We start from the raw sequence: 24859 nt of genomic DNA, 5'->3' as shown, positions 1-24859 counted from the left end.
CTACCCGGTGTCAATCAAATTTCCTGTAACTGAAGTTTATCATACTCTGGATGAACCAGCAGATCTGTGGCTGCTCATCATGATAAACATCTAGAGTATATTAGATTCCATAAGCTGGAACAATCTGGAATTGATGAATATGCCATCTCTTCCAACTATTTTTGTGAAAAAAGACTAAAGTCCTATATAAAAGCCATTTTCTTATGGAATGATTGCATAAAAAAAGTTGTGAAACCTTGCCTCACTCCAATCTGAATATATCTGACTGGCTTATGTAATCCCTCTTCATGAGGGATTGTTCTTCTTCACACATCCCTCTGTAGTTAATAATTCTTTATTTATTTATGCTATCCTACTTTATTTATATGTGGTGGACACATTCTCACTGTTGAGTGATTATTATGCTACTTGTGGCTTGTTTAATTTTGAATTCTCACTAAAGATGACAATTGATACTTGGGCAAAAATTTTATGCAAATTAAAATTCTAATACATTTTTATTAAAATCATAGTTATGTTTGTAACTGCTTACACCAACACTTCTAAAAAACCGATATAAATGTGGGGAAAATCTGTTTGCCGTTAAACAGATTTTAAAAAGTATATGCATATATATCATGGATATGAGATCCCTGCATAAGAAAGAGAAGAGATTTTTGTTTAAGCAAATCTGACATTTTTAAATTAGAATGGAAGGCTACTTTAAAGCAGCACAGACCAACATATAATGGTAGTATGATATTAGTGTTATTTGTATGCAACCAATGATAAAATTAGATTACAAAGTTTTTAAAAAATTAAACATTGGAGAAATTGTTTAGTAAGAGCAATGTTAAAAGTATTTCTTTCTTTATACAGAAAACTGGAAAAATAAAAGTGAAAGATAATTGAAATTCAGTGTCATAAATAAATATCAATAGACAGAATACTAAAACTCTATGATATGCTCCTATAACAATTAACTCAAAATAAGTGAATACTGATAAAAATTTGAATGCTATCAAGAAATTTTGGATACAGTGAAAACTACAGGGAATAGAAAATCTTCTATAACTTATAAGACATATGGAGGTAGCCTATTATATGAACGTTTTACAATTTAGTAAATAGTTGAAAAAAACTGTATAATTCCAAAGGAGTAGTGAAAAGCTTGAGTGGTTTCTATATTCATAAAACGAAGACAAAATCGCTGTGGAAATTATAGAGGAATAAGCCCCTCGAATAGTGCATATAAAATTAGTAAAATAATTAATAGAAGACTTACAAATATTTCACATAGTCTTTTATTGGAAGAACAAAGTGGTTTCAGACACAGGTGATCTTCCATCAGTGATGTATTTATTCTAAAACAAATTACAGAAAAACGCAGAGAATTTAATTCAAAACACATATTACACTTATTGACTATGTATAAACATTTGACTATGTTATAAGAGAAAAGCTCTGACAAATTATGAAGTTAAGAGATTATCCTAAACACCTTATATAAACTATTCAGAGTAAGTATTAAGGAAAACAAATCATTCTCAATTTTGATTCGATTATTCTGAAGAAATAAGTGTAAAGGAATAACAGAAAGCTGCAGCATGTCTCCATCTCTATTTAAAATAGACAGAGATGATATACAATCCACACAATACAATAAAAAAAGTTAATGCAGGATTCAACTTAATCATAGATTTCTATCTGCAAGATAAATTTTTTGAGGAATAAAAAGATACACTAAATCAGAAATGGAAATATCAGAAAAGAGTTGAATGTCTACACCCTAAATGATAAAACGAGAAAATATATGTGACAAAATAAAAATATCTTGTTGAAAGACCAACAGAATCCCCTCAGGGCAGAAGGGGGGAAAATCCAAAATGAAAATGGAATGAACAGTTTGAAAAGTGCAACAGACAAACTGTCTATCTATAAAAGAGGAAGAAGAAGAATATATCTATTACGTTGGAGTCTTATGTGAACCAAAGTGCTCTAAGAACACAGCATTGCTATCTGAATATATGCATTATATTGTAGACAAATTGATCAAGGTGCACAGATATGTTAAAGTACATTAGGTGATAGATGATTTTCATCACGTAGCATGGGTTCACACCCCCTCTTACTGGAGGAAAGAAATGGCTTGAAAAAGTTCCACATTTAGTATGGAGCAGGAATTTTAGATTACCTATTCCTTATTTCATCCATAGCACTATAATGTGCTAGTTTCCTACCTCCCTATTGAGTATAATCCTGCCAGCTCCCAAATTAGAACACTCCAAAGACTCCTTAAGAAGGTCACTTCTTGGCCTGTGGAAGTTACCAATAAACTAAAACCTTTTAACTCTAGACCCCTCCCCCGAATATATGAACTTCCAAAAATACATAAACAAAATGTGCTATTACATCCCATAGTGGATGGCATTGATTCTTCCACATACAAATTAGGCAAACATTTAGCCAAAGCACTCACATCCTGTACTGGTAATACACCATCACACATAAAAAACTCAGCCCACTTCAAAGCCAGTATAGAAAATATCTCACTCCAACATACTGACATAATGGTCAATTTTGATGTCTCCTCCCTATTCATAAATGTCCCACTCAAGGAAACCTTAGAGCTCATCCAAGCCAAATTTCCTTCCAATATCTCAGCCGTTTTCAGTTCACAATGAACTCAGTCTATTTCGTTTGGCAAGGAAAATTCTACAAACAAAACGAGGGGATAGCTATGGGTTCACCACTCTCCCCACTCCTGACCAACTTCTTTATGGAGACTTTTGAAGACAAAGCCTTAACTCAGCTCCACAAAAACCCACTGTTTGGCTTTGCTACGTTGATGATGTGTTTGCTATTTGGCCACATGGCTCAGATACACTCCACTCCTTAACACACTTGTTGTTGTCATTCGCCAGCCTGATGGATCCTTGGTTTTCTCTGTTTAAAGAAAACCCACCCATATAGGCAGATACATTCACCAGCAATCCCACCCAGCCCTCACAACAATATGGGGTTATAAAAACACTATATAACAGGGCAAAATTAATCTGTTCAGATGACAATGCCCTAACCACTGAACCTTAACACTTTCTTAGCCAATGGCTAAAACCCCAAAAAATATTAAAACCAGTTAACCATACCCCCCGCCCTCATAACAAAGATTGCACTAAATCCATAACCATTCCCTATATCCTTGGCACCTCTGAAAAGTTAACCAAAATCTTTAAAAAATATGACCTGACTTCTTGTTACAAACCATATAAAAAATTATCCGCTCCACCAAAACCAACCACTTCCCCTAGACCTACCTGGGGGTATACCAGTTCCTTGCAGCTGTAAACTGTCCTACTTTGGTCAAACAGGCAAGACAGCAAATGTTAGGATTTCGGAACACAAAGACTACATCCAGTTTCACCAGTACAGTCACTCTGGGCTTGCAGACCATGCTCTGGATACCTGCCACAGAACACATTGGAAGAAAACCACGTTAATACATCGCAGCAAATTTAAATATGAAAGATTGTTCATGGAATCAGCCTCGGCTCTGAAAAACTTTCCAAACCTCAACAAATTTGGTGCATGAGACTGCCCCCAAATTGGGAAGCTTGCATCTTGAGAACTTCAGCCCAACAGCAAAAAAGACAACCCAATATAGCCCACTAGGGATGAACCTTTAGGAACAACAGTAGTTTTCTCTCTTCTGCTTCATTTGTTTTTTGTAGTGCCTGCATGCACGTGTCATTGTTGTATGTTCCCACAAAGATGGCAATGTGACATTGCCGGAATATAAGAGGTATTTATTAAAGTTTCTTTTAATTAATATTCTAGTATACGTTGTAAATTCCTTAAATAATTTAATAGTCATGTGTTATAACGCATAAGCCTATCTACAAGAAGTAATATTGATAAAATTGTAAAATTATTCAACAGAATTTATGATAATTTTAAACTACCCTCTGACCGGATGAACTCAATCTTCATTGCACTGCCTAAAAAAAAAAAAAACCTAATACAAAAACTTGTGATGATTTTAGATTGATTAGCCTAATGAGCCAGACTCTAAAAATATTCCTAAAACGTATTCATAACAGAATATACCAAAAATGTGATGATTTCATTAGTGAAACTCAGTTTTGTTTTAGAAACCTTAGGAACAAGAGAAGCACTTTTCTGCTCACATATCTTAGCACAAAGATGCAGAGAACAACATACTGACCTTTATACTTGTTTTACAGATTTAAAAAGGCTTTTGATAAGGTCCAGCATAATAAACTCATAAACATCTAAGAACAACTAGGCCTAGATGATAAGGATGTTAGAATCATTAAAAACCTCTACTGGGACCAGAATGCATCTGTTCTAACAGACAACATCGGGACAAGCAATATCAAAATTGAAAGAGGCGTGAGACAAGGATGTGTACTATCTACACTTCTGTTTAATATCTACTCAGAAGTCTTATTTCTCATGGGCTTAGAAGGAGGAAAGGAAGGAGTAATCATAAACAGCCAAACGCTATGCAGATGATACTGCTTTAATTACAACAAATATTCAAGATCTTCAACTACTAGAATGTATCAACAAAGAAAGCACAAAAATTAACACCAGAAAAACAAAACTCATGATAATAAGCATTCCTTTGATAACAGCTGACTTAATTCTAAATAAAATTAAAATTGAACAAATAAAACAAATTCAAATACCTGGGATCTTGGATAAATGATAGTTCAGACTATGAAATGGAGATAAGATCAAGAATTGAAATTGCAAGAAGTCCTTTATCAATATGAAATCCATTTTATGTAACAACAACTTAAACATTGAAATTCGAGTATGAATGATGAAGTGCTACATATGGTCAAGTTTACTATATGGATATAATAAATTTAGTTTAATCCTTTATCCAAGTGTAAATAAACAAAGTTTGCACCTGAAGTATCTTCAGAACTGAGGCAACTCGTAGTAAAGGTGGACTAAGCTCTCATCACTTGTCTTAGTATCTCCCATAATGCAAAGCCCATCTCCTTGTGGACATGCATAAAGGGAAGAGCCACTACCCAGACTGGTTTTGGCCTTTATTGAGGTGCTGTTTAAGTAAAGACCTCTCTAAAAATTAGGCGGTCCCCCAGACCACTCCCTATGAGTGACCGAAGGACTGTCCAACTCAGCATCGTTCCACTCAGTGACAGGCTCACCCCGTCACTAAGAACTTCTCAGCTTTGGCTCTACCCAGTGGCAGGCTCACCCCACCACCAGACAGAGCCATAACCTCAGGGGTAGCCGTACTCAGAGACAGGCAAAAACCTACCCCAAGCAGAGCCTCTCATATCTCAAGGAAAGGGACCACTGATGTGCAAAAGCACATCAGTGGGAGCCAGACCCAGAGGTGGTGATACTAAGGTGGAAGTAATGGAGAAGTCATATTTACCTATACGAATTGCCAAAAGGTGTCTCACCTTATTATTAAATTACTCTGGATTAGATAAAGATGTTGGAAGTTTTTTCCCCACTTGGTTAGATTATAATAAATTTAGTTTAATCCTTTATCCAAGTATAAACAAACAAAGTTTGTGCCTATTGTATCTTCAGGCCTGAGGCAACTCGTGGTAAAGGGGGGGGACTAAGCTCTCATCACCTGTCTTAGTATCTCCCATAATACAAAGTCCATGTATACATATATAATACATAGCATTATACATGTTTGCAAGGAGATGTATAACGACTCCTCCATTACTTCCAAATTAGTATCACCACCTCTGGGTCTGGCTCCCACTGATGAGACCTCAATAAAGGTCGAAACCGGTTGCCAAAAGGTTTCTCACCTTATTATTAAATTACTCTGGATTAGAGAAAGATGTTGGAAGTTTTTTCCCACTTGGTTAGACTATAATAAATTTAATTTAATCCTTTATCCAAGTGTAAACAAACAAAGTTTACGCCTATAGTATCTTCAGGACTGAGGCAACTCGTGGTAAAGATGGACTAAGCTCTCATCACTTGTATTAGTATCTCCCATAATGCAAAGCCTGCATATACATGTATAATGCATAGCATTATACTTGTCCACAAAGAGATGGGCTTTGCATTATGGAAGATATGGGGGATTGTCGTCTTGATAGTAATATGGGTCTGTTCCATAAAAACTCCACAGTGTAGGCAGCATCTGATTATCCAAAATATCAAGGTACTGAGCTGTCTTCATGGTACCATAGACAATGACCGTTGGTCCCACATCAAACCAGCTGAATGCACGCCACACTATTACTCCACCAAACTTTACTGTAGCTACAACACACTGTGGTAACAAGCATTCACCAGGCTGCCTCCACACCACACCCTGCCATTAGATTGGAAACAAGTGAAGCTTGATTCATTGTTCCATAGTACTGTTTTTCACGAGTACTGGTCAATTGTCCAGTTCACATGCTCTCTGCAGCAGGCCAGACAAGTCACCTTGTTCATTGTTGTGATATTCAGCTTGTGTGCCTTTGCTCTTCCGTGGAAACCCAGTAAATGGAGTTCTTTTCGTACAGTATTAGTGCTCACCATGGTGTTATTGGTGCTCTGGAACTCATCACAGATGGTCTGTACTGATTGTAGGCGGTTTTTGCATGCCACCCATTTTAACACCCTCCTGTCCCTGTCGGTCATTTTCGACAGTCACCCTGGGTGTTTTCCTGCACTAGTGATGCCAGAACGTCTCCATTTGTTGATCACATTACCAACCATTGATTTTGGATGCAAAAGTTGAGATGTAATGGCAGGTATGGACATGCCACCAATGTGACAGCCCATGATGACACCTCTCTCAAAGTCACTGAGTTCATGTCGTGTTGCCATACCACCTGCTAGGATGAAATACTGCTTCCCACTATCTGTACACCAGATTTTATGTTATTAACAAACCTGGAATGTTCCATATCTTCAAATAACAGGGATGTCCAAACAATTATTGGTAGATAGTGTATGTCTATCTACCAATCTACCTATGTAAGTTTTAAAAGAGGTATAGCGTGAGTAGACATATCAATACAAAATTAATAACGGAAAAAAAAAACTCACGTACAAAGATTATTTAATAGTATAATTTTCGCCTGTGTGTCACAGGCATCTTCAGTACATTAAGCTCAAATTAAACAATAACTGACAATTCCAAAAAGTTCTTTTAATGAAGCAATTCTTATAACCATTAGATAGAAAGAAAGAAGTTATATATTGTAGTTCTTTCTGTAAAAGATCGTCTGAAGAACAAAAGGACTGGGCCCGATGAACCAGTGTTTTAAAATTCCTGCCTTTTGACTGGGATGGTGATGAGATTCCGCATGGATATAATGGCCTGTATGAGTCTTCTTTCTATAAACTGAGAAATGTAGGTTACCATCTGGTTGGCGAAGAATTAGAAGATCTAAAAAGGCTAACTGCTTATACAGTATGATTCTTTGAATTGAACTTCTAGGGTAAACTTGATCCTAGAATGAAATGCGTTTAACTTAGTGAGAAACTGTTGAAGTTCATCAGAAGAGCCATTCCATACAGCAAAAATGTCATCGACATATCTGAACCAATGAGTAGGTCTGGGAGAAATGTTGTTCAAAATGTTCCATAAAGAAATTGGAGATAGCAGGAGAAAGAGAACTGCCCATTGCTGTTCCTTCAATTTGTTAATACAACTTATTTTTAAAGGAAAAATAACCAGAATTTATTACAAAATCAAATACGTTTACAATGTCTGAAGGAAATTCCTGTTGTAGTAATTCAATGCTTTCCGAAAGAGGCACATTTGTAAATAAAGAAACAACATCTAAACTGATCATGATATCAGAAACGTCCAAATGAAGATCTGAAATTTTATTTTTGAAATCCAAAGTATTTTTATATAAGTATCTTTCTCCTGCTATCTCCAATTTCTTTATGGAACATTTTGAACAACGTATCTTTGACAACATTTCTCCCATACCTACTCATTGGTTCAGATATGTCGATGACATTTTTGCTGTATGGAATGGCTCTTCGGATGAACTTCAACAATTTCTCACTAAGTTGAATGCATTTCATCCTAGGATCAAGTTCACCCTAGAAGTAGAATCAAATAAGCAGTTAGCCTTTTTAGATCTTCTAATTCTTCGCCAACCAGTTGGTAACCTACATTTCTCAGTTTATAGAAAGAAGTTTTCTTATAGAAAATCCTATCCCTCATACAGGCCACTATATCCATATGGAATCTCATCACCATCCCAGTCAAAAGGCAGGAACTATTAAAACACTGGTTCATCGGGTCCACTCCTTTTGTTCTTCAGACGATCTTTTACAGAAAGAACTACAATATATAACTTCTTCCTTTCTATCTAATGGTTATAAGAAATGCTTCATTAAAAGAACTTTGAGTAATTTTAATATGTCTTCCTCTTCAAACACAGAAGAAATAACGTGCATTACTATCCTTTATGTACAAGGCATCAGTGAACGTATAGCAAAAGTTTTAAAACCACTGAATATTTTTGTTGCCTTTTGGCCGTTTAGAAAAATCTCCACCTTTCTCACTTCTCCTAAGGACAAGCTTCCACATCTTAATCATCCAGGTGTCTACCAGATTCCGTGCTCTTGTGGATTATCTTATTTCGGACAAACAGGAAGATCTGCCTCTATTTGGCTAGAAGAACACCAATATTATATTGAATACTTTAAACCTGAAAAGTCTGGACTTGCAGAACATGCCATCTTCACTAGACACAGAGTTCATTGGAGAAAGACAAGAGTTCTTCATAAAAGTCAGTTTCTCATGGAATGCCTTTATAAAGAAACATGTGAAACTCTATTTCATTCTCCTAACTTAAACAGATCCGATGGCTTACATCTATCCCCTTTATGGGAGATAGTACTTTACAAATCAGCTAATCTTTCCTAACTTTTTTTTTTTATTGACCTTTTTTAGTTATCTTACACCAGCTACTTAGGTGGCGCTTTGGAATTGTCAGTTATTGCTTAATTTGAGCTTAATGTACTGAAGATGCATATGACACACAGGTGAAAATTATACTATTAAATAATCTTTGTTCGTGAGTTTTTTTTCCATTATTAATTTTGTATCAATCTACCTATGTCTTTCTATCAACTAAACTCAGCAGAACATATTCCTTCAATTAGTCCTCATACTTACCATTTCACAGTGCTGAAACAGTCTCAATTGCCAGCCTCTGGATCCTCTCCAATATTTCCATGGAAATAATGGAGAATATCTGTGGTGTGATTATCAAGATGCTGGAGAAACTAGTTAGAAATATTTTTTTCATAGGCAAGTATACAGCACTACAATCCTTCCTCTATAGAGGATGTGTTGTTAAAGATAAGTTTTGCTTGAGAAATCAACTATGTTTACAATAATGTGACAAAAGAGTTGAATAAAGGGGAAGAGATGTGCCGTAATACTTCTAGATTTTGTCAGGGCATCTGATATAATTTCATATGTGAGATTGTTATCTGAATATAAGGAAGGAAACCAGTGGATACCACAGGGTTGTATAATTGGGCAACGTATTATTGTTTAACTTGTATAGTAATGATATTAGAGATAAACTAGAAGGTGATATCTAGTTATATGATGATGCTAAGTTGGGAGCTGCAGGCTGACCTGAACAGATTATATGGGAATATGAGAAAATGACAATGAATGTCAATTCAATATTGCCAAATGTAAAGTTACGCATTTCAAACTGAAGATATTACAAACAGAAGTATTACGGTACATCTGTTCCCCTTTATCCAACTCTGTTGTCACATTATTGTAAACATAGTTGATTTCTCAAGCAAAACTTACCTTTAACAACATATCCTCTATAGAGGAAGGATTGTAGTGCTGTATACTTGCCTATGAAAAAAGATTTATAACTAGTTTCTCTAGCATCTTGAATGGGACTTTGCTGGACGGAAGTAGTTAATGAGGCTAGAGACTGGGGAGGGGTTAGTGGACAAAGAATTAAAGTTTATTTGGCCCATTGTTAATGTCGTTAAGGCATTGCATCATGTAACTACATTATTTAAGAAAACACTACTTGTAAGAAAAAGGAAGGGGGGACTCTAAGGAGATGAGGAGATAACTGAAAAGATACAGCAGCGTGTAGCCAAGATGGCTACTCAACAATGAAAATGCATACACAAGAACAGATTGAGGAAATGTAGACTTCAAAGTTTGATAGAGGAAAAGAGATATGACAGAAACATACAAGTTTTTAAGGGAATCTCACATTATACGAGAGTGTGCTGAAAAGTTGTGATAATTATCATGAAGGAATTGAAGTAGAACCATGTAATTTACACATTATTCTACAATTCTCCACGAAGTGTTATACACTTGTAGAAAGCTTTTTAACTTGGGTATATTATGAATTCAAGATACCAAGTAATTTTACATAAACTTGGATTTTAATCCTATTTCCCAAGTGAGCAAACAGACAAGTAAGTTAAGTTTGAGCCTGTACGTAGTGCAAGTCTAAGGAAACTCATGGTAAAGGTGGATTAAGCTCTGATCATTTTCCTTAGTATTTTTCCCTTAATGTAAAGCACATCCCCTTGCGGAGATGTATGATGCTATGCATTAAAGGCGATGGTCACTACCCATACCGGTTTCGACCTTTATTGAGGTCTCGTCAGTGGGAGCCAGACCTTTAATGCATAGCATCATACATCTCCGCAAGGGAATGTGCTTTACATTAAGGGAAAAATACTAAGGAAAGTGATCAGAGCTTAATCCACCTTTACCACGAGTTTCACTACCATGAGTTGCCTCAGACTTGCACTACATGCAGGCGCAAACTTGATCTTGTCTGTTTGCTCACTTGTGAAATAGGATTAAAAACCAAGTTTATAAAAAATTACTTGGTATCTTGAATACATAATATACCCAAGTTATAAAACTTTCTACATCTATCTCTCATCCTGAGATTTTATTTAATAAGGTCAAAGCACCTTGTGGCAACTTGTTTAGATAAAATTCATAAGCTCTGTATTACTTCAACCTTAGCATTGTCGGGTCTGGCTCCCACTGACGAGACCTCAATAAAGGTCAAAACCGGTATGGGTAATGACCATTGCCTTTAATGCATAGCATCATACATCTCTGCAAGGGGATGTGCTTTACATTAAGGGAAAAATACTAAGGAAAATGATCAGAGCTTAATCCACCTTTACCATGAGTTGCCTAGAGTGGCACTACCATGAGTTGCCTCGGACTTGCACCACGTGCAAGCACAAACTTGACTTACTTGTCTGTTTGCTCACTTGGGAAATAGGATTAAAAACCAAGTTTATATAAAATTACTTGGTATCTTGAATACGTGTTATACACTTGTTATAATGTCGCATCATTTGCAATCCTCTGAGAAATCCTTTGAAATCCTTTGTGCAACAAGTCTTTCACTTTTTGCACAAACCAGTCATCAGCTGCAGATATGACTTCATCATCTGTGGTAAATTTTGTTCCTTTAAATGTTGTGTTTTTTTAAATTTGGGAATAGGAAATAGTCAGATGGGGCCAGGTTTGGTGAATAGGGTGGGTGAGGCCAGTAGCGCACTCAGGATTTAATCTTGCAGGGGGAAGAGTTGAGTAGATGATTTGAGAATACACACTATGCATCGCATACGACCTATGACTGAGCATCTGCAATGATCGCTAATTCATAAGTAGTATAGAAATAGACGACACGACACAACATGAATAAAAAAAAATTAATGTTAATTAGGAAAAGATTTTTGGAAATTTTTCTAGTTTTTTTTTTCCCTTTTTTTCTTTGGGGAATCCAGGGCCCCTTGCCCTCCCCTCTGGGTGAGGCAGACATTGAAAGCTTAAATTGGGTATGATACATATTGGGTATGCTTAAATTGGGTACAGACCCAACATGGTCTGTTAGGTTTTATGAGTTTCTCATGGCATTTTAACTTCAGTACCACCTTCAATTCCTTCAGAGCTGTTGAATAAACTGCTACTGTAACAGTTTTAAATTTTTCTTTTTTTTTTGAGGTATTTGGTAAAGATTACATGATCCACTGTCTTTTGGGATATAGATGGAGTAAAAGACATATCCCAAAAGACAATGGCAAGAACCTTCCCTGCTGACTTTTGGGTTCGGAACTTCTTTGACAATGGAGAACCTTGGTGTCTCCACTCCACTCCACCCCATCCCCCCCCCCCAGTTAATAGCTACCAGGGTTCATGTCTGGAAGCTGACTAAGGTGTAGTAAAGAAGAATGTAAGGTCCAGGTTCTTGCAGATGTGATAAGTGTATGAAGCAGGTTACCATTAAGTAACCTGCTTCATTAGTGTTCAAGGCTTCAGGGCAGTTCATCCAAAACGTTCAAGGCTTCAGGGCAGTTCATCCAATCAAAATCTTGTCCAGTAGGACATTTCGTCCAATCTTATTCATCCAGTAGAACATTTTGCCCTTGAACAAAAACATACCCTGCAAATCAACAAGCCATCATAATAGACAGACAAGACAATGAAACAATGCTTAGAATATTGGAAACGATGGCCATAAAATGTGACAACAACTCAATCAACGTCCACCGACCCTACATAATCTCCGAGTGTTGGAAGCTTCACAACATAAAAATTAGGTCACAACTCAGACCAATAGGCAATAACACAAACACCAAGCTGACACTACATAACATCCACTTCCTCCATGAGTTCAGATGACGACCCACACAGTCAAAATGGCTAGCACCCCGTCAACCCTCTCCACAGCCCCCATTTCCCATAAACCCTTACCCTTCCTCTAAAAAACAGTTGCTATTTTTCAGCTCCTTTTTTCATCTTTTTCCCACCCTACAAAAAAAGTGCTCTGCCCACCCTTAAAAATAATATATGTATATATTATACAAAAAAAAAAAAAAACGGGTTTTATCAAATTAATTCTCCCACATTGCCTAAGCCCCCCCCCACTCCCCTTTCAACACCATAACAGCAGAAGTATGCACACCACAGAAAGAAGAGGACAGGCAACAACATCCAAGAAAAGGTATATGTGAATTTTCTTCTATTATGCTACATATATTTGTCTCTAAAATACATTTGCAATGCCCTAAGAATTCTTGAGCGAAAAGCCAATGACATTAAAACAGGCACACTCCTAAACAAAAGCAGGCAAAATAGCTGTAAAAACAATAGTTTTTTTTTAAGAGTAGTAACATGGGAGTTTTCCCAAAAATAATATCTATATTTGAACATGTTTATGGAAAATTTACATTTGCTATTATGTCACTTGCTGGTTCATGGGTTGTTGTATACTACTGGCAGGTAGATACAAGTGTGTCGTGATGGATTAATGGAAACCAGAGTTGATGTAAAATTATCCTTTGTTTTTTGTTGCACTGTAGAGGGTGCTTCATAATTTAAGCTGATTCTCTGAATGCTCCTGAGTAAAAACAGTAATCTACTAATAAGATAGTAGATAGTAACTAGTTAGACTTGGAGAAGGAGAATTATGCCATTAGATTATGAGTGTTCATTGTATTTATAATAAATTTAGTTTAATCCTTTATCCAAGTGTGAGCAAACAAAGTTTGCACCTGAAAGTATCTTCAGACTGGGGTGTTGTACTACCTTACCCCAGTCCTGAAGATACTTTCAGGTGCAAACTTTGTTTGCTCACACTTGGATAAAGGATTAAACTAAATTTATTATAGTCTAACCAAGTGAAAAATAAACGTTCATTGTATTTGTTTGCAAGAGTGAAAGATTTGGGGAGTAAAAGGTGAGAAATTGTCAGAAATGTGTGTCATATCAAATGAAAGATAGCAGGGCAGCAAATGATAGTGACAAGAGATATGAATATACAAGTGCTGGAAAACAGAGTTGCAAGAGTGAGTGAAAATGAAAACAATATGAATGATAATAGGAGTGAGATGGAAGTATGATAACATAAAAGTGGTGGGAAATAAGGAGAATGGTGAGCTGGCAATAATTAAAAAAAACAGCACTTACATAGATTCTTTCATGGGAAAAAGCATGAGCTCAAGCAACTGAAGACACATCTGACAAGTTGTAAAGCAGAGGAGAGAAGGAAGGGAGGAAAAAAGAAGTGAGAAGGAAGAAATGAAAAGGAAAGGAGAGTATGGAAAGAGTGAGAAAGGGAGAGAGAAAGGAAAGACAATACTGTATGATGATTCCATGATAAGGGGAATGCTCGATAAGTGTGTTACAAAATCGTATTTTTTGTGAAGATGTATGTGATGGTATTAGAACAAAAAGAAGAATAGTGAAATAGTTGACTTTTTGCACACCAATGATTTGAAAGATAAGAAGTATGGAATGAAAAGAGAAAAAGAATATAAAAATGCCACTGGAAAAAAAAAAAAAAAAAGATGAGAGATAGTAAAGATTATAGACTTGTTGTCATGATATAACTGGAGTGAATTGAGATGAAAGGTCAAGATAGCAAATGAGTCAAAGCATGGATTTTATAGAAAGAATGGTGTGAAATTCACAGAATGCATGGACTGTGGAAGAGGACTGAGTTAGTGTGAAGTTCATAGATGGAATGGAATTAATTTTGTATACAAGACTTGCATATGAATGATGGCCTCTTGCATTTAAGAGGATCTGGAGAGAGAGAGAGAGAGAGAGAGAGAGAGAGAGAGAGAGAGAGAGAGAGAGAGAGAGTGTGAGTGTGTGTGTGTGTGTGTGTGTGTTGCCTAGAAAGTAAGGCAAAATCAGGAAACTAGAGCTATTAGGGTAGATGCAAACAGGCACATACTGAAGCATCTTTGAGGCAAGTGAGTGTGAATTTTATTCATATTTGAACTTACTCATGTTTCAAATCTGAATGATATTAAATGATGCAAAAATGCCTGCCTGTGAATCCAAGAAGTTACCGCAATTCATATATGTATACTAATGTCTCAAGTATTGGGAATAAAGATACTTCTGAAACTGGTTAATTCAACTAGAACAAAAATTATATGCATTAGTGAAATAAGTGAGTAATTAGGGATAGAACATATTATAACAGCAAAAGAAATGAAGTTCAGCAAGAAGGGGAACAGGATCATGGAAGGCACTGTATTTTAGGCTTTCTGGTATGAAATAGGGGCCAACAGAACAGTATAAATAGTCATATGCTATATAGGCCAAGGGATGCAGAGGAAAATGCAGTTGGCATGTACTGACAGATTAGCTCAATGAGCATATTGTGAGTAATTATTATGGGAGAGTAACTATTGGATTATGGAATGGAAGGAGGAAAGGATAGATATGAAATGAAATGATGCTGAAAGAAAATTACCTAAATCAGCATGAGATATGACACTCAGAGTATGAAAGTGCAGATTCTTATAATAACATCAGAGAATCTGTCCATAACCATCCCTCTAATCAGGGAGAAGAATCATGCAGCGTTAATTTAGAAAGTGACTAAATATGCAGAATTTTCCATTAAGAAGGGTTATTATGTGAAACCACAGAGAGGTAATTATGACAAACATAAAAAAAGATTTGCAACACTACAATAACTTAAGAAACTCTAAGGGAAAAAATCAAGAGGTTAGATATGGTAGAAATTAAATGGATAAGTAAATGATTATAAGGCAGAAGATGAAAAAAAAAGTGATAGTTTCACATTTTGATGTTACTGGGCATTGTATAAGCATTCTTGAACCTCATAGGGTTTTGGGAGTGAAGCCTTCTGCTAGAAGTGGTAGGGCAGATTTCCTTTTCACACAGAGTTAGTAAGGCAATCACAAACATCCACTGGTAAAATTTGAACCTCCCATAAGTGCATTTGAATAGCAGATATGCTAACCACTCATCTAACCAAACCAAAAAAAGAAAAAAAAAAAAAAAGTGAAAGAAAGGAAAATGTTATGGAGTAGCTGGTATATATATAAAGATAAATGTGATGTTTAAGTTCACAAACTGTACAAAGCGAAGGCAAGGTGAGCAGATTATGAAAGGAAATAGGCTGAGCACAGAGAAAATAATCCCAAAGAGAATGAGCAAGATAGCCACACTACCATGATCTCTCGCAATGAAAGGTGACAGAAGCAGAAGAAATAGTTGAACTACTCAGTGATAGCTTTGCAAAGGTGAATTATCTAGGTGCAGATAAGACTAATTAATGTGTCAGGAAATGCTGCAATAACAGGTAGGCAAACTGTGAGTACATAGGATAGTGTAGAATCTTATTGCAAATAAGGGCAAGAGAATAGATAGGATATAGACCTGCTTATTACAAGAACATACAAAAGGATTGCCAGTGCCTCTGACAAGAATATTTAATTTAGTCTTGGCATCATATTAGTGCCGAGACTTAAATTAAATACCTGAACTTGCTAGGGAAGTGGAAGGAGGATAAGATTGTTCTATCACATAGGGAGAGGTAGAGAGAGAGACGACAGCAAATTATACACACATTCAGTATTTCGGGAGTGAAATTAAGACAGTGGGGAAAAAAAAGTTGGTAGAGGCTAGAATTCAGACCTAACTGCTCGTTGGATATGAAGCAAGTTTCCTGCATTTGGTCCTTTGAAAATTAGATTTGGATTTATTGATTATTTTATTTTATTTTTTTGCAGATGTTGCAGGATGAAGTATAGGATGTGTGAAGATGGAGATTTGTTCTCAACTTGCTTGTGATATTGTTTAATTATTTTTTTTCTGGAAAATGCTTCACACACTTATTGAAGAACTAACCAGATGGAATTTTGGGCAGAACAGGGGATGAACACTTTTGAGAAGATGTTTGGATCGAAAGAATAGAAACAGTGAAGAAGTTAGAGTGGTTATCAGAATTTGAAGAACAACAGAAACAGCAAACAAATGCAACAAAGTTTTGATAAGAAATTTTGAGTGAGAATAGATCAAAATGGAAAATGGGGAGGGTCAACATTTTGCATTTACCAACAAGAGAAAGGATCCTATAAGGCATGAAGTGAGAGGTAGTGGTTGAGTTTGCCAGCTGAGGTTCAACTAGGAATAAACGGTGAGGCCTGCTGTAAGAAGTGGTGCATGAATGTTGGAGAAGTGAATGTAATAAATTTTTTTTTTTCAGCAAGTATTATTAACATTTGTAGTTTTCTGGGGATGGATTTATGTTACTTTTTTTTTAATTATGTTTGGTTACAGTTTTTTTTAATGTTTTTTGGGATTCTTTATTGTTATAGATTTTTCTGTAATCTACAATAAAACTGAATGTGAATAATTTGAATATATAGGGTGATTACAATTAGAGTATCCCTGTTTAAGGTCGTGCGGAGTGCCATTCAGTGATCCAAATGCTGCAAAACTTTGCAGGAATACATTGTGCATGATACATATGGAAGTGATAGCTGAAAAAAAAAGTTCCAAAATTCACCACGAGGGAATGTTGTAAACACCAAATGCAGGGAATTTGCATTTCATGGAACTCAGCAGGTGTCAGGAGGATTTACAAAGATGGACACAGGATTTGTTACTTTATTCTGGTTGTTAATATCATCCAAAGTAATGGCACTAACCTTACTCCAATGTGTTTTGCTGATGAAGCTGTATTACCTAAAGAACTGCAATGCTGTTGTTGTGCTCTGCAAATTTCTTCATCTGTACAAATGTTGATGAGGTCCACCATCTCCATTTGCTCTGCAACAAATGATTAATCGCTTTGAAGAAACGAGATTGTTGGGAGTTAGACCTGGCAGAGATCGCAAACCAATCAGTTCACAACAAGTGAATGAAGTTGCTACTGCTGTTGTGGAGCAGACCATGAATAACAACGTTGGTTCCTGCAGTGCATGTATTGTATCAAGATACATGGATTTGCCTCACGCAACTGTCTGATAAATTCTATGAAAGATTCTGCATTTCTACCCATTCAAGATAACCCTGACACAGGACTGACTTGCACCTGCAGGACTTTGAAAGTCAACTGACATTCACTTTAACATTCCTTGCCTGAGTGAAGCTGGATGCTATTTTGCCGTGGATGATTTTGTGAAAGATGAGGCTTCCTTTCACCTGAAAGGAGTTGTGAGTACCCACACTTGCTGGGTATGGGTTATGCAAAATTGGCATACAATCCAACAAATTACTTTGCATTCACCCAAAGTCTGGTGTCTGGTGCAAGTTTAGAGTATTGTTTATCATTGGACCATTCTTCTTTGATGACATTCACCAGTCAGGTCTTGTGACCTACTCATTTACTGCTGAGAAGTATCGCAATATGATAAGCAATTTTGCTGGCAACAGCACTTGTGCATGGATTCGGTCATTTTCATGCAGGATGGGGGGGGGGGGGACCCTCCACACATCGATCGATCTGCGCAGGAGATTCTTTGAGAACATTTCATGGAAGCCAGAGTAATCAGCAATGCATTTCCCACTGCATGGCAACCTCATTCACCTGATCTAACCCCCTGTGACTTCAGACTTTAGGAATTTCTCAAAGACAGGGTTTACCAGGATTATTCTGATAACTTGCCAGTAGTGAAAGACAACATAGTGCAGCATGTACACAACATGTCCCAACCAGCTGTATTCTGCCATTGAACACATTGTGCAAAGGATGCGGTTTGTGGCATACTGAGAAAGGCAGCGCACTGAACAGTACAGACTGTGAATGCATAATGGAAGTGAATAAAAATGTGTTACTTATGTTTGTGTTGCTTTTCTCCTTCTTTATACACATAGAAAAATTACTATCTCTACATTTGATACATCATACAGAGCCCCCCTTAGTGGTGAATATTGGAACTTTTTTCTCAGATATTGCACAGTGCACAAGGTATTCCTGCAAAGTTTCGCAGCATTTGGATCACTGGGTGGTACTCCACAAGTACTTAAACAAGGATACTTTGATTTTGATTGCCATGTACACAAATCTGTTTAGCTTTTCACAGAACCAATGAGAGCCATCTGGTACTTTGACAAAAAACACAGAAATGTGATATATTACCATTATTATTATTACAGTAATCTGCATGGAGTCAGAAGACTGATTTTGAGTGACCCACGCAACCAACAAAACATCTATACTATTGAATCTTGAAATCATTTACACTCCCTGCATTAATAATAATATTTCACAATGGACTCCACTTGCCAACAACTCTCCATGTAAAAAATCTACTCCTCACACCCTTCTTCACTACATCTTTATACAACTTTCAAGGATGGCATCTTATTCTTCCCATCTTACTGTCCACTCTTTTCATAATTCCTTCTGCATTAATCTAGTAAAATCCCTTAACCAACTTGAAGGTCTCTATTATATCTCCTTTTAGCCACCAAACTCTGTAATCCACATTCCCTTAATCACACTGCATAACCAATACTCCAGAATACCAATATCATTGTGGTCATTTGTCTTTCAATCCTCTCTAGTATTTCCACATCACAATGAAGGCAATCAGATTTGAGCAAAATAGTCCATATGTGGTGTGACCAATGCCTTATATAGAAGCACCACCACCTTATCCCTACTTTTCAAAGTACTTTTTATCACAATAATACAATGTGCAGAAAATTAAAGAAGATTTCAAAATGCTACAAATTCCCATTCAATATAATACAAACCAAGGCACAATCCTACACCAAGTTTGGTCTTCTTTCATCAAAAATCTCACATTTACAGACATGATTATGATATGCATCACAGTACACAATGTAGATGTGGAATGTATGATATGCATCACAAAGAACTGGAATATCGGCTTTAAGGATTCATTGTTTATTTTAATTTTTCAACTGGTGTTTTCATTTTATTCTTTACTGTGATACACTGTAAGCCTCTTACTTTTACAAACACACTCCTGATGAAGTGTACCTCTCGGCACACAAAACAGTCATGTATTTGTATATTTAACAAAGTTTTTTTGCACTGTAATTTTGAAGAATGTCTTTACAACCACACAAATCTAAAACTTTTATTGCACACTCGTGGTGAGTTCGTTTTTTTTAAGGTTAAGAGGCTAGAAAAGTTACATGTGAAACAAAAAACTTTTTGAATAACTTACCTTTCTAGCTAGATGCAGGGACAAAGCTTAAACACAAATTAAATTCTGCTTTAGCAGCATACAAAATCTATCAATGCACAGAAATTTCCTTCCACAAAGAATGAATTGCTGCAACCAGATTTGAAATTTTTTGGAATTGATCACAGAACATTCTCCTTACATTCTGAACTGACATATTCACTTCTCACAGATTTGTGGGACATCGCAGAACAGACTTTCTACCAACAAAGCTATTTCAATTTCTAATAGGAGCAAAACCATTTTTTTAAAAAAATCAACATGTTTCTGCACAGAAAAAGAAATGTAGAACAGACACGTTCTACATTTGGTTAGCCTAGTGGCTGTGTACTTCGCAACCATATGCCTGGGAAAGGAGCGTCCTAGGTTCGATTCCCATCGGAGATGTGAGGAGCTGAAGGATCTTTCCCAGCCATAGCCAAGTTAGCTGGTGTTGGGCATGGACAGTAGGGTTTTTTTCTCCAGTTTATCCTGGGTTTGTCATCCCACAAAGCAGGCAAACCGGCCTTGAGAACTCAACACTATGGACATAGGTACACTGAGGTGTAGGGCTGACCACCTTATCCTGTGAACGGTTTGAGGTCTGATGATTAATTAATCCTTGACACCACAACATAAAAGAGGGTAAAAGGAAGATGAGATGAGATGAACAGACATTTATCCCACTCGTAATCAATTTATCTTCATAGAGGTCTCAAATAGAGAAGAATTTACTACCAAAGGGTTTTAATTCTGCTTAAGCCCATTACAGTCCAAAGTGGATATCATAGCCAAGGTTCCATCCATTAGATCCTCTTTTAAGTCCTGATGATGAAACTAAAAAAATCACGCTTCTTTTTCTTTTCTTCATAAGATATTTCACTGAAATCTTCCTCATAGAATGATTCCTCATAATTATCACCATTCTTATGTTCCACTTCATTTTCTAGAAGTGGTAATAATAATAATGAATTATCTGTTGGTGATATTTTAGCTTCTTCATAATCAATTAAATTAAAGAGTACAATGGAATCTCCTGTCTGCATGGCCCTGACAGTTCCCCCCCCCCTCCCACCTGCATATCACCATACTCACATTCCCTCCAGGCATGTAGTGGACATTCTGCTGACATAATCCACATTCAAACAACATTTTTGTTACTTTGAGCTAAACTACAAGTGAGAAATATTCCAAGAATGAAACTAATAGAACTCAAAAAATTACATCAAAACAGCAACATTGTAGTTATTAAAGTAAATGAAGGAAATGTTACAGTTGTTATAAATTCTGAGGAATACATCACCAGTTATCGTTATTATTATCCAGCCTCCATGGAGTCAAAAGACTCATCATGGGAGGTCATTTTTAGGAAACACAAAGTTTATCATACCACTCCTTGAACTCATTGACCGTTCCCACTCCAACCACTCTCTCAGGCAATGCATTCCAAGGTTCAACCACCCTCCAAGCAAAGACACCACTCCTCACCCTCTTGCGCACAGCCTCCTTTCGTAACTTCCAGGGATGGCCCCTTGTCATCGCTCCTTCCTGCCGTTCCACCAAGTGAAAGAACTCTCCAATGTCTACTCTGTAACTGCTTCTCAAAAGTTTAAAAGTCTCGATCATATCACCTCTCCTTCTTCTATCCACCAAACTCTGCAGTCCACATTCCTTCAGTCGATCCTCATAACTCATATTGTACAGTCCTATTATTATTATTTTTAACTGGTCCCATATGTAAGAGGCAAAGTCATGGCATAAAAGTGACTTTCACTTCACTATAGAAAATCTCCAGATTCTTACAACATCTGAAATCTCCTCACCTTCCTATAGAAAGCCATATTTGTGCAGCATTTGTATGTTGGTCAAACATGGCAGTCTGTAGAAACTTGCATGTCAGAACATTATTAAAATATCAAAAAAATAAATTAATTAAAACATAGATCTCGTTTGGCTTTCACATAACCAATGAGGGTCATCTGATACTTTGGCAAAAAACATAAATGATGTATACTGACCTAACTGTTTTTGTCAGAAAATTTAAAGAAGCTTCCAAAATGCTACACAATCCCACTCAATGCAATAAGAATCAAGAAATGATTCTGCACCAAGTTTGGTCTTCTTTCACCAAAATCCTATATTTACAGACCATGGAGATAGTGTATGCTGTATCCCTAGCTGGTACATCTGCTTCACATGTTTGTTGTTTATTTTAGTTTTTCATCCACTGTATTCTTTTAATTCTTTTATTGTAATATGTTTTAGGTCTCTAACTATTTACTCACCTGGAAAAGATAAGCTAGGTTCAGAACTGTATAAATATGCAGGAACAAGATTCAAAGAAAGACTCCTATTATTTTTAAATAAAATTTATACAACTGGTACCACCTAAATGGCTACAAGTAACAAGAACAGAAAGAAAATTTAAAACATTTGTTTATAAAACTAGACTATTAAATGACACAAATATACAATGACTATATGAACAAAGAATTAACCAATATCTAGATAAAATAAAACAAAATGAAGAAATAGAATAGAATGGCTTAATATAAAAACAACACTAAATGCAGCAGCAAATGAAAGCTTAGGAAAGACCAAAAAATTCAATAAAAGGAAAAAAACTGAAGATATGGGATGATACAACCAAAGAAATAGTCAAAATGAAAAAAGAAGCCTATCATACATGGTTAAGCAGTAAAACAGCAAAACATATTCTTCTATTCTTTTACAGTAAACAGTAAAAGATTGGAAGATGAAATAGAATATAAAAGAATAAGAGTCATAGCTAAAAAAGAAGTCAAAAAAAGACAGAGAATCATGGAGCAAATTTGTGTCTAATTTAGAACATGATTTATATAAAATAAGACCCAATGTATATAAGATTTTGAAATGGCTAAATGCAGATACTAAAGAAAAAAACATAAAATTAAACACTGAATTGAAATTAGAAGAATTTCTAAATTTCTACAGAGAATTGTGGACAGTTAAATATTTTAAAAAAAGACAACTGGCAAGCACTTAATGAAAAGAAAATAACTAAAGAAGAATTAGAAATCAGCCTGAAAGAAACAAAAAATGGAAAATCACCTGGAGAAGATAAGCTAGATTCAGAACTGTATAAATACGCAGGAACAAGATTCAAAGAAAGACTCCTATTATTTTTAAATAAAATTTATACAACTGGTAACCCCCCAATAGAATGGAAAAAAGCAATTGTGATTCCTATCTTTAAAAAAAAGGTAATAGAGATGACCCTAAAAACTATAGAGGTATCAGTATACTAAATTCCTGTTACAAAATATATATCAGAATTTTAAATAGCAAACTAATGAAATATTCTAAAAACTTTATTTTAGAAGTGCAGAATGGGTTTAGAAAAGGATGACCCAGCCTTTTACCTAAAATTAATAATAGAGAAAAGAAGAGAATACAATTTAGAAACACATATTGCATTTATTGACTTTGAAAAAGCATTTGACAAAGTTAAAAGAAGCATTTTATTTAACATATTAAATGAAAGACAAATACCAAATAATATCCTAAAAGCAATCTTAAGTATATATGAAAATAATCAAATACAAATAAGATTAAATCATAAGCTATCATATACGTGAGAGATAAACCAAGGGGTCCAACAGGGATGTCACCTCTCAGCAACTCTTTTTAATATTTACCTAAATGAAATAAAAATTTCCATCAAGATATTAAACTTTCTCTTATTGTGAACTTAAACACTCTCCTTTTTGCCGACGACCAAAGAATAATGACAGATTCTGAAGATAAATTACAGAAAGCTGTTTTAGATCTAAATGAGATAGCCAAAGATTATGGTATGATAATATCAACAGAAAAATCAAAAGCTATAGCCTTTAAAGGACAAGATCCAGCAAGAACTAAGATAGTAATAGATAACAAGATCTTAGAACAGGTGAATTAATTTAACTACCTAGGATGTATGATCACATATAAAAATGAAAAAGATATAAATGTAAAAATTGCAAAATATTTAAAAATAAGAGATAGGTATAATTAACTCTATATTTAAACCAAACCTAGTTCAAAAACAAACCAGACTAAACGTATACAATACATTAGCCCTATCAGTCTTATTATATGTAAGTGAAATCTGGACAATAAAACAAAAAGACAAACAAAGATTAACAACAGCAGAAATGAAGTTTATGAGAAAAACTGCCAAGTATACTCTATTTGATCACAAAAGAAACGACGAAATTAGGAAAGAATTAAACCAAGAATCAGTAATAGAAAAAAATTAAAAAATATAAACATAAATGGATGGAACACGTTCAAAGAATGAAAATAGAAAGATTACCAAAACAAGCCTTAAAGTACAAGCCATTAGGAAAAAGAAAACCAGGGCGTCCTCTTAAACGATGACTTCTAAGGTCGGAATAGGCCATACTAGGCCTAAATCCATGGTGATGATGAACTATTTACTCTTATAAATGCACTCATGATAAAGTGTACTTGTTGGTACATGAAACTAGTCAGGCATTTGTATGTTTAATAAGTTCTTGTGATATAGCCATTATACCAGAATTTTGAAGAATGAATCTGGACACACCTTTCATTGTTGTGTGGAGGAAGAATTAATTAAAGAGTAGAGTACAATGGAAGGTGAAAGAATTGTAGACATACTACCAACACCAGTCTCCTGTCTGCATGGCCCTGACACTCCCCCCTCCTCCCACCTGCATATCACCATACTCACATTCCCCCCAGGCACTAAGTGGCAGCAGGATTATTTTCTATCTGGTTAGGATAATTCATTACTATTAGGTTTGGTAAAGTACCATTTCTGGTAACTTATGATCTACTGCTCTCCCACGGTTACCTTCTTTCCCACATCACTCCTATATGCTTCAGAAGA

General features: G+C 35.7%; 1 protein-coding gene across 5 annotated transcripts in view; it reads right to left on the bottom strand.

Moving 5' to 3' along the window:
- LOC150100806 (DNA (cytosine-5)-methyltransferase 3A-like) overlaps positions 1 to 24859 on the bottom strand; it is a 745691-nt gene that overhangs the window by 432972 nt on the left and 287860 nt on the right. The gene's annotated exons all lie outside the window — the stretch shown is intronic.

Source organism: Typopeltis vanoorti, chromosome 12 (assembly GCF_054136105.1).
Source record: "Typopeltis vanoorti isolate ZY-2024b chromosome 12, IOZ_Tvanoo_1.0, whole genome shotgun sequence".
Taxonomy (NCBI): Eukaryota; Metazoa; Arthropoda; class Arachnida; order Uropygi; family Thelyphonidae; genus Typopeltis; species Typopeltis vanoorti.
Note: the sequence above shows the minus strand (reverse complement) of the source record. Positions and strands in the feature narration are given on the sequence as shown.